Here is a 12,468-nt window from a genome sequence, read left to right as displayed (position 1 = left end):
CTTCTAAGTGGGCATAGTGTTTAACACCTTCCTAAGTATTTATCTTTATACCCGTAGATGAGTGCAGATCTCAGCCCTCCATCAAAGAAGCTTCTTTTTGCAGTAGATGATGATAAATACAGAAACCTGTAACTGGTCAGTGTACAGCCAATAAGAGACTAAGTTCTCAGCTCTAAATGGTGCATCGGCCTTCTATCTCCACTTAGGATAGGACTTGATTTTGTGGAGGGGGGCGGATTCTGGAGTACCATACCACTTCTTCCATTGTAATAATAATGTATAGTGTTTCTCCTAAGTAGGGGTCACCTAATAGTCAAGGATGCAGAGGATGCAGAGTCTACCTGGACCACATGTCAGTTGTGGTCAGCTGTGGAGTTGACTGGGGCTGGTAGCAAGCTTGTCATGGATGTGTGTACGTGGCATATTTGCAGGAAAAGGTGAGTTGTTTTCTGACCTGGTAACCATTAGTGACTACTCATCAAACCTGAACTGCTGGGAAGGGTGACTGTGCCTTGGAATAGTGACTAGACCCTGAAATCAAAGCTGGAGGTGAACATGTCAGTCCCACTTTTGACCTGTGATGTGATAGGCATGCTTTGGCATCCCATGGTCCTTTCTGCCTAGTGGGCTGCATGGACAAACTGTGATTCCCTGAGGATCAGCACGTACCAGGGAAGGAGGAAGACAGATGTAGGTATCAGACAATATGTCAGGCTTCAGAGCCATGCCCATAAGTGGCCTTGGAGAAGACACATTCCCTTGTAGACAGACACCAAGATACCCACTGCATTGAACCAGGAGCCCCCACAATTCACCTCTCCATTTCTGGGCAGCACTTGGTAAGTTCTCAGTAAAAATGTGCTCATTGGACTTAGGCAGATGGCCCAGTGAGTGGCATGCTTGGCATGCAAGGCTGAGAGCTGGGCATGGTAGCACTAGTTTATAATCCATGTGCCTGGAAGGCAGGGACAGACAGATCCTTGTGTCATAGAATTGGTGAGCCCCAGGCCAGTGAGAAGACTTGTCTCAGAAAAGCAAGGTGAATGACTCTGGGGGCCTCATCTATCATATTCCTGTGGCCTTTTCAGTTGCTAGAGGGAGTTTTCTGCCTCCCTGGGGATTAGGATAGTTATGGCTGGGCCATGGGCTGCCCACCTCAGCACCCAAAGCTCCCCTCTCTGCTTCTGTCTGTTTTCTGGAACTGTAACATAATACCTGGAACCCGATAATATATAAGGAACAGAGTTTCAGTATCTGGAGGCTAGGATTCAGGAGCAGTGCCAACCTCTGATGAACATGGAGAGAGTACCACATGGTGGAGACTACCCCTGAGTCTCCCAGCAACGGATTCAGGGAAACATCTGAAGAGGGAATACTGGAGAAGTCATCTTCAGAGGTGTCAGGGTTCAGAGCACAGGAGGTGGGAGGAGGTGCAACTGGAAGCCAGGAAGAGCCTGTTAGTCCTTGAGGGCCCCTGGGCAGCTGTCTGTCCTGTTGGCATCATCGTGGACACCCTGTTGTGGGTCACTGGTACTAGGCCATAAGCCTCTCTGCAAGCTTACGAGCTGGACTGCAGAGTGAGTGCTGGGGAGGGAAGCATTGGCAGCCCATTATTAATGTTCTCAGTGCACGACCCCCTCCCCTCCCCCCATTCCTGCCCCGATTCCCAGCAGCTTTGGAGAGGCAGCCCCTCTCCAAAGGTCACAGAACGGTACTTCTTATCACCAAATATTTAAACAGAATTTAAGAGAACTAAAGGCTGTTTCTTCATCTTTGACTGTCCAGGATCTGAGATTCCTGCTCTGCCAGGCGGAGCTGTTCCTTGGAAATGTTTTTCCTTTTCTTAGTTCCTGGAGTAGAGTTGTGGGGGGTTGGGGGCGGGGTGCCTGTTTAAGACAATGCTCCTTAACACCATGCTCTCCTGGGAACCCTCTTCAAGGGAGTGGCATGTTCCACTGTTATTGCTTTAAAAAGTAGAAATAAACCAGCGTTATTCACAAGGAGATAATGGCAAAGGCTTGCTTTCTAAAATGTGTGTCAATGTTCATCGCCACTGTGAGCTCAGACACCCCGTCCCGTGGGGACACCCCCATTTCCTCAAGGCCTCTCTCCAGCCCTACGAAGCATCATGGTCACTCTTCTGAATGTGTGAGGAAAACAGTCAATAAGTAGTGCACCAGTAGTTCAGCATTTTACAGGGTCGGTAACATCAATCTGTGAAAAGTTGAAGGAGCTGCTCCTGATGTCCCATGGTGCTGTGAGGTCTCCAGTCGCCTCTGCTAGTGAGGAGCACAGAGGAATTATTCCGTCAGTGATTCTACGGAATCAGTTTGTTTGAGAGACACAACAGCGAAGCACCACATGCCTGGCGGCTGGGCTGTGGCAACCTCCTCCACGGAGGGGGTTCATGCTGCCTTCGGGATGCTGCAGCTGCCTGTTCTCACCTCGGGATGTTGGTCTGTCTTCGTGGCACACCATACCATATCACAGTCTGGGGATGACTGTGGTAGGGGTGGGGTCTGGGAGATGGATCCGGCACATAAACACAGGTGCAGGCTTTTGGGAAAAGAAGTTAATAATTTGAAAAGGAGTCTCAGCAGGAGTCACTTCCTAGTCCCGATGACATATGACATGATGGCTTGTGACTATCCATCAGGAGCTGGGTTTTCTTAGAGGGTAAGCAATTAAGGAAGCATCCGGGTAGGCAACTAAGAAGGAAGCATCCATCTGTTTTTCTCTGAGAAACTGGCACCAATGTGACCATGTCCAGACCACCACAGTGAAGCTGGCTAAAGAGATGAGAAGATGGGCCCTGGTTTTCAACTTGGCCTCAGGGATCCTAAGAAGTCATTACAGAAAGCTCAGAGTCCTTCTCAGAGGACGTGGTAGCTGTTCTCCTGAGGAAGTGTCCTCTTCCTTCATGGGCCCCCTTCCCGAGGTCACCATGTTTTAAGACCCTTGTAGCTTGCCTTCACTTGGGGAAAGGGAATGAAGGTGTTGGTGCACGTGCTGTGTTGGGATGACTTGTGTGCCCGAGTGTGTACACTGGAACCCTGGCCTCTGCACGGGACAGTCACTGGTCCCCATACAGCAACATGAGTGACAGTTTCACAGTACCTGAACAAAACACACTGCTTGACACACCTTGCTGGACACAGGCTCCGGAGTCTGTGTCCAGCAAGGCCCATCCGCCCTGGCCTTGTCACAGGGCCAACCTAGAACCCACAGAAGAAGCAAGTGGCATTGAGCATCGGCCTTCCATCCTTGGGTAGTCAGGTAAGAATCTCTGTTTCCCCAGAGCCCCTCTCCTCCACAGATAGCATGCAAGGAGAGGCAGAGTGCCTCAGTGTGCCCAGTGGTTTTCTGGAGCCCCAAGAGGGGTTCAGGGAGATGTGACAGTAGCCACTTCATTATAGCGCAGTGAGGGAAACAGAAGTCAATACGAAAGAGCAGCAAACGCACAAATAGGGTCGAGCGTGTAAGGAAAAGGACGTGCAGGCTTCACTGCCCAGGACGTGCCCAGTGCAGTGAAGCCCGGTACGGACTATGCCTCCTGTGGTCCAGGGGAGGCAAAGAAGGCTGCTGAGAAACACTTCGGAGATGTAGCTTGAGCAGCCACCATTGTCAAAAGCAAAGGGAAAGGACTGGAGTGAGGGAACAGCCCAGCTAGAGCCTTTAAGTGTGAAAGAAACTGCGTGTCCAGGTCACAGAAGGATGAGGAGTAACACAGGGCAACAGGAGAGAAGATGGAGAGTGGAGGAAGCTGGTGGGGCGGGGCTGGGGGAGGGGAGGGAAGCTGGGGAAAGAGAAGATGCTTATGGGGTAAGGGTGGGGGAGAGGAGCTGGGGAGATGAGGGTCCTCATGGGATGGGGAGGGGAGCTGGGGAGATGAAGGTCCTCATGGGATGGGGAGGGAGCTGGGGAAATGGAGGGTACTCATGGGATGGGGAGAGAGCTGGGGAGATGGAGGGTACTCATGGGATGGGGAGGGGAGCTGGGGAGATGAGGGTCCTCATGGGATGGGGAGGGAGCTGGGGAGATGGAGGGTACTCATGGGATGGGGAGGGAGCTGGGGAGATGAGGGTACTCATGGGATGGGGAGGGAGCTGGGGAGATGGAGGGTACTCATGGGATGGGGAGGGAGCTGGGGAGATGGAGGGTAGTCATGGGATGGGGAAGGGAGCTGGGGAGATGAGGGTCCTCATGGGATGGGGAGGGAGCTGGGGAGATGAGGGTCCTCATGGGATGGGGAGGGAGCTGGGGAGATGGAGGGTACTCATGGGATGGGGAGGGAGCTGGGGAGATGGAGGGTAGTCATGGGATGGGGAGGGAGCTGGGAGATGGAGGGTACTCATGGGATGGGGAGGGAGCTGGGGAGATGGAGGGTACTCATGGGATGGGGAGGGAGCTGGGGAGATGGAGGGTAGTCATGGGATGGGGAAGGGAGCTGGGGAGATGAGGGTCCTCATGGGATGGGGAGGGAACTGGGGAGATGAGGGTCCTCATGGGATGGGGAGGGAGCTGGGGAGATGGAGGATACTCATGGGATGGGGAGGGAGCTGGGGAGATGAGGGTCCTCATGGGATGGGGAGGGAGCTGGGGAGATGGAGGGTACTCATGGGATGGGGAGGGATCTGGGGAGATGGAGGGTACTCATGGGATGGGGAGGGAAGCTGGGAGCTGGAGGGTAGTCATGGGATGGGGAGGGAGCTGGGGAGCTGGAGGGCACTCATGGGATGGGGAGGGGAGCCGGGGAGATGGAGGGTATTCATGGGATGGGGAGGGAGCTGGGGAGACGGTGGCTATTCAAGGAACTAGTGGGGCCCTGGAGACTCACAAGGGATGAGGTCGAAGACAAAGAGGAGACTGAGTGTGGGGAAGCCAGATGAGTCTGAGGAGGCCAGTGTAGCTTGGCTGGGTGTGACAGGAAATCAGGAACAGGAAGCAGGTGGGAGCTGCAGTCTGGAGGAATGAAGAAAGGGTGGGTGAGCTTTTGGCATAAGGATGAGGAGTGGGTGAACATGTAGGAGGGATGTTGCACAGGGGTCCTGCATGCCTCCATGTTGGAGTTTCTGGACACATCTGATGGCCGCTGGTCATGGTGTTTGGGAACAGTGACTGTGGACACCATGACATTAACTGGTACTGCAAAACCATTTCAGCTATGGCAACAAGGGCTTCCTTGGGGGTTCTGAGAGGTGGAAACTCAGAGGTGTTTAAATCCTCAGCTGGAAGCCATCCATTCGGAGTGGAATGAGGTCAAATAGAGGGATGGGAAATATTGTCCCCAATAATGTCATCATGGCTTTTGTCTGAAGCTCATTATAAAGTATTAATAGGCAGGCTCTTCTTTTCCATTTTACTCCTCTGGAAACATCTATTTAAGGAAGACTTTCAAAGCTCCCAAGTCCAGGGAATTCTAGCCATTGCTTAATCCATGCAGCAGGTGTAACCTTAGCAGTTGTGGAGAAGACACAGTATTTCCATGGTGCACAGCCAGCGCAGCTGGGATCCAGTGGGGGACACCAGACCCCAGAGCCTCTCCCAGGCCGCTCTTGATTTTCACTCTCTCTGTAGAGCTTTCAGTTGCCAGGGGGTGAAATCCTTACTTCTAACTCCACCAGGAGTCTTGAGCTTCTCCAGGGGAAAGTGACTTCCAGTAAAGGTGCACCATTTAACTGATTGAAACCGTATTTAGTACAGTGTCAGCCGAATAAGACAAAACCCCAGGCACGTTCACGCCCTCATCCCTAGACGTACAACACTTCCATGGCAGGTGGAGTTAACTTAAGGATCCTGAGACAGGGGCGGAAGAGAAGACTCAGTCAACCAAGGGTCTGCTGTGCAAACACGAGGTCTCGACTTCAGTCCCCAGCACCCGAGTAAAAAGCCGAGTGTGCTGGCACAAGCGACTCATCCCAGCATTGACGAGAACAAGATTTTGGATCTCTGGGGCTTTCTAGCCAGCCAGCCTAGCTGAAACTTGAACTTTAGGTTCAGCGAGAGAGTCTATCTCAAAAGGAAGGCAGTCAGCTCCTGAGTAACAACATCCGAGGTTGACTCTGGTCTCCACATGAATGCAGACGTGCAACATGCCTACAGGAGCATGTGCACACATTCCCACAGATACTGCCCCTCCCCTCCAAAGGATCCTGTTCCAGATCATCTGGGTGAATTCAGTATATCATCTGGGCCCTTATAAGAAAGAGACAGGAGCAACGGTGTTAAAGTCAGGAGACAAGAAACAAGCAAGCAAGCAGGCAGGCAGCAGCAGGCAGGCAGCAGGCAGGCAGGCAGCAGGCAGGCACTTCAATGGAAGCAGAGGAGAGGCTGGGCACCCTCTGAAGACAGAGGAAAAGGCTGACTGCCAGACAAGGGGTGAGAATTCTCCAGAAGAGGGAAAGGTAGGAGGGAGCTTAATCACTGGAACACGTTCTTGTCTTTATTTCCAACTCAGGACTACTCATAATAAGCCAAACACAGAGACACATACAACCTTCCACCCATCACACACGCAAGAGCGCCACCTTTCTGGCCGCCTGCCCCAGCTTCCTCAGGCCTGCACAACCTCCCTCTGTGGGTCACCTTTGGTCAGACTTACCTACCCCACCTATGTTTGGATGTCATACTTGTCTCTGCTGCCATCTTGGGCCTCTGCTGTGATAATCATGGTCTAAGATTAACATAAGCCTATCGGAGATGACCTAGACCTCATCATACCATGTGGCTGATGATTGATAGCTCCACTCAGCAAAGGCGAAACGGCCAGACTGAGCAAAGGGAGCGGCAGACAGTAGTGTGATACAGGCTCACTCAGCAATGGAGGGCGACTGTGGCATCCATCTTCCCCCTCCACATCCTCTAGCAGTCTTGACACAAAGGTCCAGTAGCTCTGGGGTGAGAGGAGCCACTGGGCCACTGGGTGGAAGCAATCCATCTGCCAGTCAGGAGCAATCTTGACTATTTTTGTAAGTTCAAAGTCAACTAAAAACAGATCTGGCTAGCTACAAGGACCTGGGGGCTTATCAGTTACAGCAGCTTCCGTGACCCAGACTAACTGCAATAAAGACAGCAAACACAATAGAGCTGAAAGCTGCACAGACGGCCGGACAGTGGCTGAAACCTCTCGAAGGAAGTCAAATGGAGCTGACAAAGGGAGGCACAGAGGGCAGACAAGTCAGGAGGAAGACATCCCAAGCAGGGGAGACGTGTGCATGGAGCTAATCCGTGAGGAGCAAAAGGAAGGCTCAGAGAGTACCTGGAGCCGGAGAAGAGCAGGTAGCAAGCGGTCCAGCCCAGGGGCCTCGGTAGCACAAATTCTAAAGCCAATTTTGTTCAAAATGCAATGGGACTCCAAGGGCGATGTGGTGAGAGAGGAGCAGTGTTCGTAGAGAATGAATTAGGTGCAGGTTGGAAATGCCTCTAGCTGACCACAGGAAAGAGAGAGATGGGTCGTGAGGATGCAGCCCTGTCCAGAGATCAGACACAGAGGACCAGAAAGCCTCCACATGGGATTGGAAGGATCGGTCATCCTGAAGCAGCAAATGAATTGGATGAGTCACTGGCATGTGTTAAGGGACTAACGACTGTCTGCATCTGCTCTACTGAAGTTAAAACACTGTCCACAAAGCCCACCTGGGGCAGGCAGCTGCCTGCTGTTCTAAATTGAATATTAGCAAGTGAGTGTCTACAAGACACCACTACCTGTCACCTGAATGAATAGGTAGATTTGAATTTTATTTGGTTTGCAGAGTTAAAGCACTTCATCAGAAAATAATTTTGACTTTACAGTTGGTTAGAGATTGTAAAAACATGCAAAATCTTTCCCTGATGCTGCCATGTCACACATCTGAGTCACTTTACAGTGAGAACAATGTTGCCATGGGGAGACACGACGTTTTGTTTGTAAAAGGGATATCAAACTTGTCTCATGTTGACACACACACACACACACACACACGTCCTGTGAGTCTGCTGTGGATCCACACAACTGTCCCCTTCAGTCACTATGTGTGGAGGGAATGGGATGCTACTGAGGACTGTGTGCCTCTGGCCTGGCTTCTTGATCTGCCACACACATTGTAAGGTGGCCACTTCTGGGAAGGAGCTGTGATCCTTGGCATTGGCTGTATTTGGTTACGACTTGGGGAGTGTCCAGCTTTAATTGTCAACCTGACACAGCCCGAGTCATCTGAGAGGAAAGCCTCTACTGAAGAATCCCTAGGTCACATTGACCCGTGAGCACATCTGTGGAGCATTGTATTACTTATTAGCTGATGTAGGAGAGCCCAGTCCATGGTGGGTGGCACCGTTTCCTAGGCAGGTAGGCTTGGGTTGTGTAAGAAACCTAGTTAAGCATGTGCTATCCAATCAGTCAGCAAGCAGCGTCCCTCCATGGCTCCTGCCTCCAGGTTCCTGCCTTGAGTTACTGCCTACACTTCCCTCAATGATGGTCTGTGACTTGGAAGTATAAAGCGAATAAGCTTTTTTCTTAAGCTCCTTTAGTCAGTGTTTTTATCCCAGGAACAGAAACTGGGAGCTTCCTGGTTGTTGAGGCCCATGAGATAAAGCTGGTATTTCTGCTATGTTGGTTTGAGGGAGGTTTGGGTCTTGGAAGTGATCCCCTGTAGGGGGTGTAGTGGGATGGAGACTATAGGTATGGACCACCACATAGGGCTAGTAAAGAAAGGTTCTTCACCTTTCCTGCCCCCCTTTCAGGGTATATCCCCCGGGGACTTGTCACAGCCTCTCAAGAAGAGCCGCTGAACCAACTGTGATAGCCTCTCTAGCCCCGTTCAGACCCACGGGGTCAGAAATCTGGGTCTAAACAAGCTCTCCGGGGGTTTCTGTGCAGACAAAGGCTTGGGAATGACTGGCCTAGAATTGCTTCTGCCTTCCTCATTCTGATCTCCACAGCTACCTTGAGCAATCGTCTTGTGGACATCAACAGAGAACTATACAACGATGCAGCCCCACGACTTCTGGGGGAGCAGGCGGTGGCCAGTACCTTACAGTGTGGGGTTAGGGCGGTGGCTCAGTGGTGCTGGTGCCAGTGAGACAGCTGAAGAAGGAGGACACACTTTTCAACACTTGCTGCACGTCAGGCTTCTGAGGAGGGCTGCTCAACCATGGCTGATTCTGTCTTCAGCTTCCTGCAGGTTCCATGAAGTAGCCCCCAAGGTCCCAATTCATAGGCAGACTTTTAACCCCAGCACTTGGGAGGTAGACAGGCAGATCTCTGGAGTTTAAGGACAGCCTGGTCTACATAATTAGTTCCAGAAAAAGTAGGGCTACACAGTGAGACCCTGAGAATCTGCATTTCTTCTCTCTAGATCTTTCTGGTGTGTGTATACAGAATAAATGTGTTTATGTGAGTGTGTGCACATGTATGTGAGGTACATGTGTATGTGTACATATGTGTGGAGCCCAGATGTGGATGCCAAGTGTCTTCTTCAATTGTTCTACACCTTATTTTTTGAGACAGGGCCTCTTAACTCATGAATTAGGCCCGGGTAGCTGGCCAGAGAGCTCCAGGAAACCTGTGTCTGCCTCTCCAAGTGCGAGGATTACAGGTATGGATGCCTTATGCCCAGCTTTTTATGTGCTTCCTGGGAATCTGAATTCAGGTCCTCATGTCTGCATGGTATATTTATTGTTTTCCTCACTGATATGATAAAATACTTAACAAAAGCTATTTAAGGAAGAAAAGGTCTATTTTGGCTCATGATTCAAACGCATAGTCCATCATGGTGGGAAGGCATTGGTGTGTGTGTGTGTGTGTGTGTGTGTGTGTGTGTGTGTGTGTGTGTACTATGAAGCAGCTGTTCACATTTCATGTACAATCAAGAAGTGCAAGAGGGGTGTGGTGGCTCAGCCTTTAATCCCAGCACTTGGGAGGCAGAGGCAGGCAGATCTCTGTGAGTTCGAGGCCAGCCTGGTCTACAGAGCAAGTTCCAGGATAGCCAAGGCTACACAGAGAAACCCTGCCCTGGAAATAAAAAAACAAAATAAACTAACACAACAAAGTCCAGAGCTGGCTGCTGGTGCCCAGCTTCTGTCCTCCTGTTCCTTCAGCCTGGGACCCCATCCCAGGGAATGGTGCCATCGACTCTTCCTCCCTCAATTAACCCTGTCTACAAATGCCCTCACAGACATGCCCAGAACCGTCTCATCCATGCAGTTTAGAAAACGAAGTTGGTAATATCAATCACCATAGGAGGCAAGGATTTTACTCACTGAGCTGTGTCTCCAGCCCTGAGAACACACATCCCTTACAACTCATGGTGATGGCGGCACTTCTGGTAGAGGGTCCCGCCTCGAGGATGAGTGTGCCAAGGAAAAGGTGGAGTCACCTGGGGAGAAGCCCTCCCATGGTGAGTGGGGGTGCCTGCGACCTTGTAAGGCAGCAGGACACCTGGGCTGGACTGTTTACACTTGTGAGCTCCCAGGTTTACAAGATGCCTGGTGGGGTGGACTTGGCCCCCACACACCAGAACTTGACAGCATAAACAACAGAATGACCCACTTCCTGGACACCCCCTCCCTGTCTGCTCCGGGTTCCCCAACACTGCAGCCACCTGGCTGCTCCCAGAGGCTTCCTTCCGCTTTATGACCCACTTTTATGGATCTGGCCACAGCAGCTCCATCCTTGGAGTTGAAACTGCTTTCCCTCATGTGACCTGGCCCAACAGTAGTCTGTACTCGGGGGCCTTCCTGCCTTTGATGCCTCTTAGGCTCGAATGTAAGCAGCTGTCTCTAAAAGCCCAAAGTTAATAATTCTCCAGGGTGGAAGGAAGCCAGGCTCTGCACCCTCAGGAAGGTTGATTTCAGGTTAGACGATCCACCCAATGGTGGAGAGCCTGCGGCAGCATCTGACCCTTGGCAGGGTTTCTGTGTGCTTTGCTTCTGTCTTTCCTGGAATATTGTCCCTATGGCAAGGGCCTGTGCAGTTTCTGGGAAGATAGCAGAGGCTTCCTGGTGTCGTCTGCCTGCAGGACATAGCCTGGGTACTGGGATGCTAGGCCTAGATCCCACCCTTCCTGGGATCTGACCCCCCTAGATGTACAGGACTGCTCTAAGCATCAACAAGACGAGGGGTAGGGGTGGGGTTCAGGAATCTCTCTCTCATAGCCTTGCAGTTGAGCTCTTCGTACTGGGAGCTCATGCACACACTAGCTCCTCATAAACAAGATCATCTAGTTGATGGGAGCCTCCCAGACATCCCGAGGGAAGTGCTCTGGCCTCTGGCCTCTGGCCTCTGGCCAGTAAAGTCTGAATTGCTGTGGAGTTAGCCTGAGGCTGCTGCCAAGAGCTCTTATCCTTGGTGTATTCTTGCTCTCCACCTCTGTTCTGGCTCGGTATGGCCTCTGACCCCCATTCCTTTCCTGTTCCTGCTAGCCTGAGAAGTATGCCTCCATGTGGCCCTCTTCGAACTCCAGGGATGCCATTTGGAGCTGAGCAAGGCAGCCGGATAGTAGAACTTGACTGCAAGAAGCAATGTGGTCCTGAGACTCAGTGCTGGAGTATCATTGTCCTCCCGTGGTGCCACCTCAATGGGGAGTGAAGTGAGGACTCCCTGCAGGAAGGGGTCGAGGCCTTGGCTTACAATTGTAATTGTGCAATGTCAGTTTCCATTGCTAGTGCCTCGTTGTGCCTGGGGCATTATTTGTGAGGCCTGTGAGGACGTGAAGAGGAGGAGACATCCTTAGGGAAGAGTGAGGATGCTGTCTTAGTCCTGTTCTATTGCTGTGAAGAGAAATTATGACCAAGACAACTCTTATAAAAGAAAGCATTCAATTGGAGGCACGCTTTCAGTTTCAGAGGTTTAGTGCATTATCAGCATGATGGCATGCAGGCAGGCATGGTGCTGGAGAGGTAGTTGAGAGCTACATCCTGATCTGCAGACAGAGAGGGAGACACTGGGCTTGGCAGGGCTTTTTGAAACCTCAAAGCCTGTCCTCGGTGACACACTTCCTCCAACAAGGCCATACCCCCCAATTCTTTCAAATCGTGCCACTCCCTGTTGACTAAGCATTCAAATCTGTGAGTCCATGGGGGCCACTCTTATTCAAACCACCACAGATGGAAACTGAGTGGAGGCCGAGAGAGCAGGACACCCCTCAAGACTTTCTAACGATTCCAGGCAAGATCCAATGAGTCACAGACTGGAGTGAGTTGTCTGGGAGAGGGTGTGCCCAAGCAGCCCAGGAGGCTGTGAAGAATTTGCCTCTATATAATATTTAGATCCAATGAGGTGAAAGGTCACATGGCCCCAGAAACTCCCTTGTCTCCAGAAATCGAGACTAGGGGACAGAGTCCCAGAAGACAAGAGTGTCTTAACTTCTGATGTGTCTTCCCAAGCACACAGTCTTCGTATGAAGGAGGAGGAAAGGCTGCTTGCAGTGGCGCATGGCCTTGGGTCCTGTAGGGGAAGACTGCCCGTGGAGTTCTCTTCTGAAATGTCCGTTC

This window comes from Peromyscus leucopus, chromosome 5 (assembly GCF_004664715.2).
Source record: "Peromyscus leucopus breed LL Stock chromosome 5, UCI_PerLeu_2.1, whole genome shotgun sequence".
NCBI classification, from domain to species: domain Eukaryota; kingdom Metazoa; phylum Chordata; class Mammalia; order Rodentia; family Cricetidae; genus Peromyscus; species Peromyscus leucopus.
The sequence above is the reverse complement of the archived record's forward strand: the minus strand, read 5'-3'. Positions refer to the sequence as shown.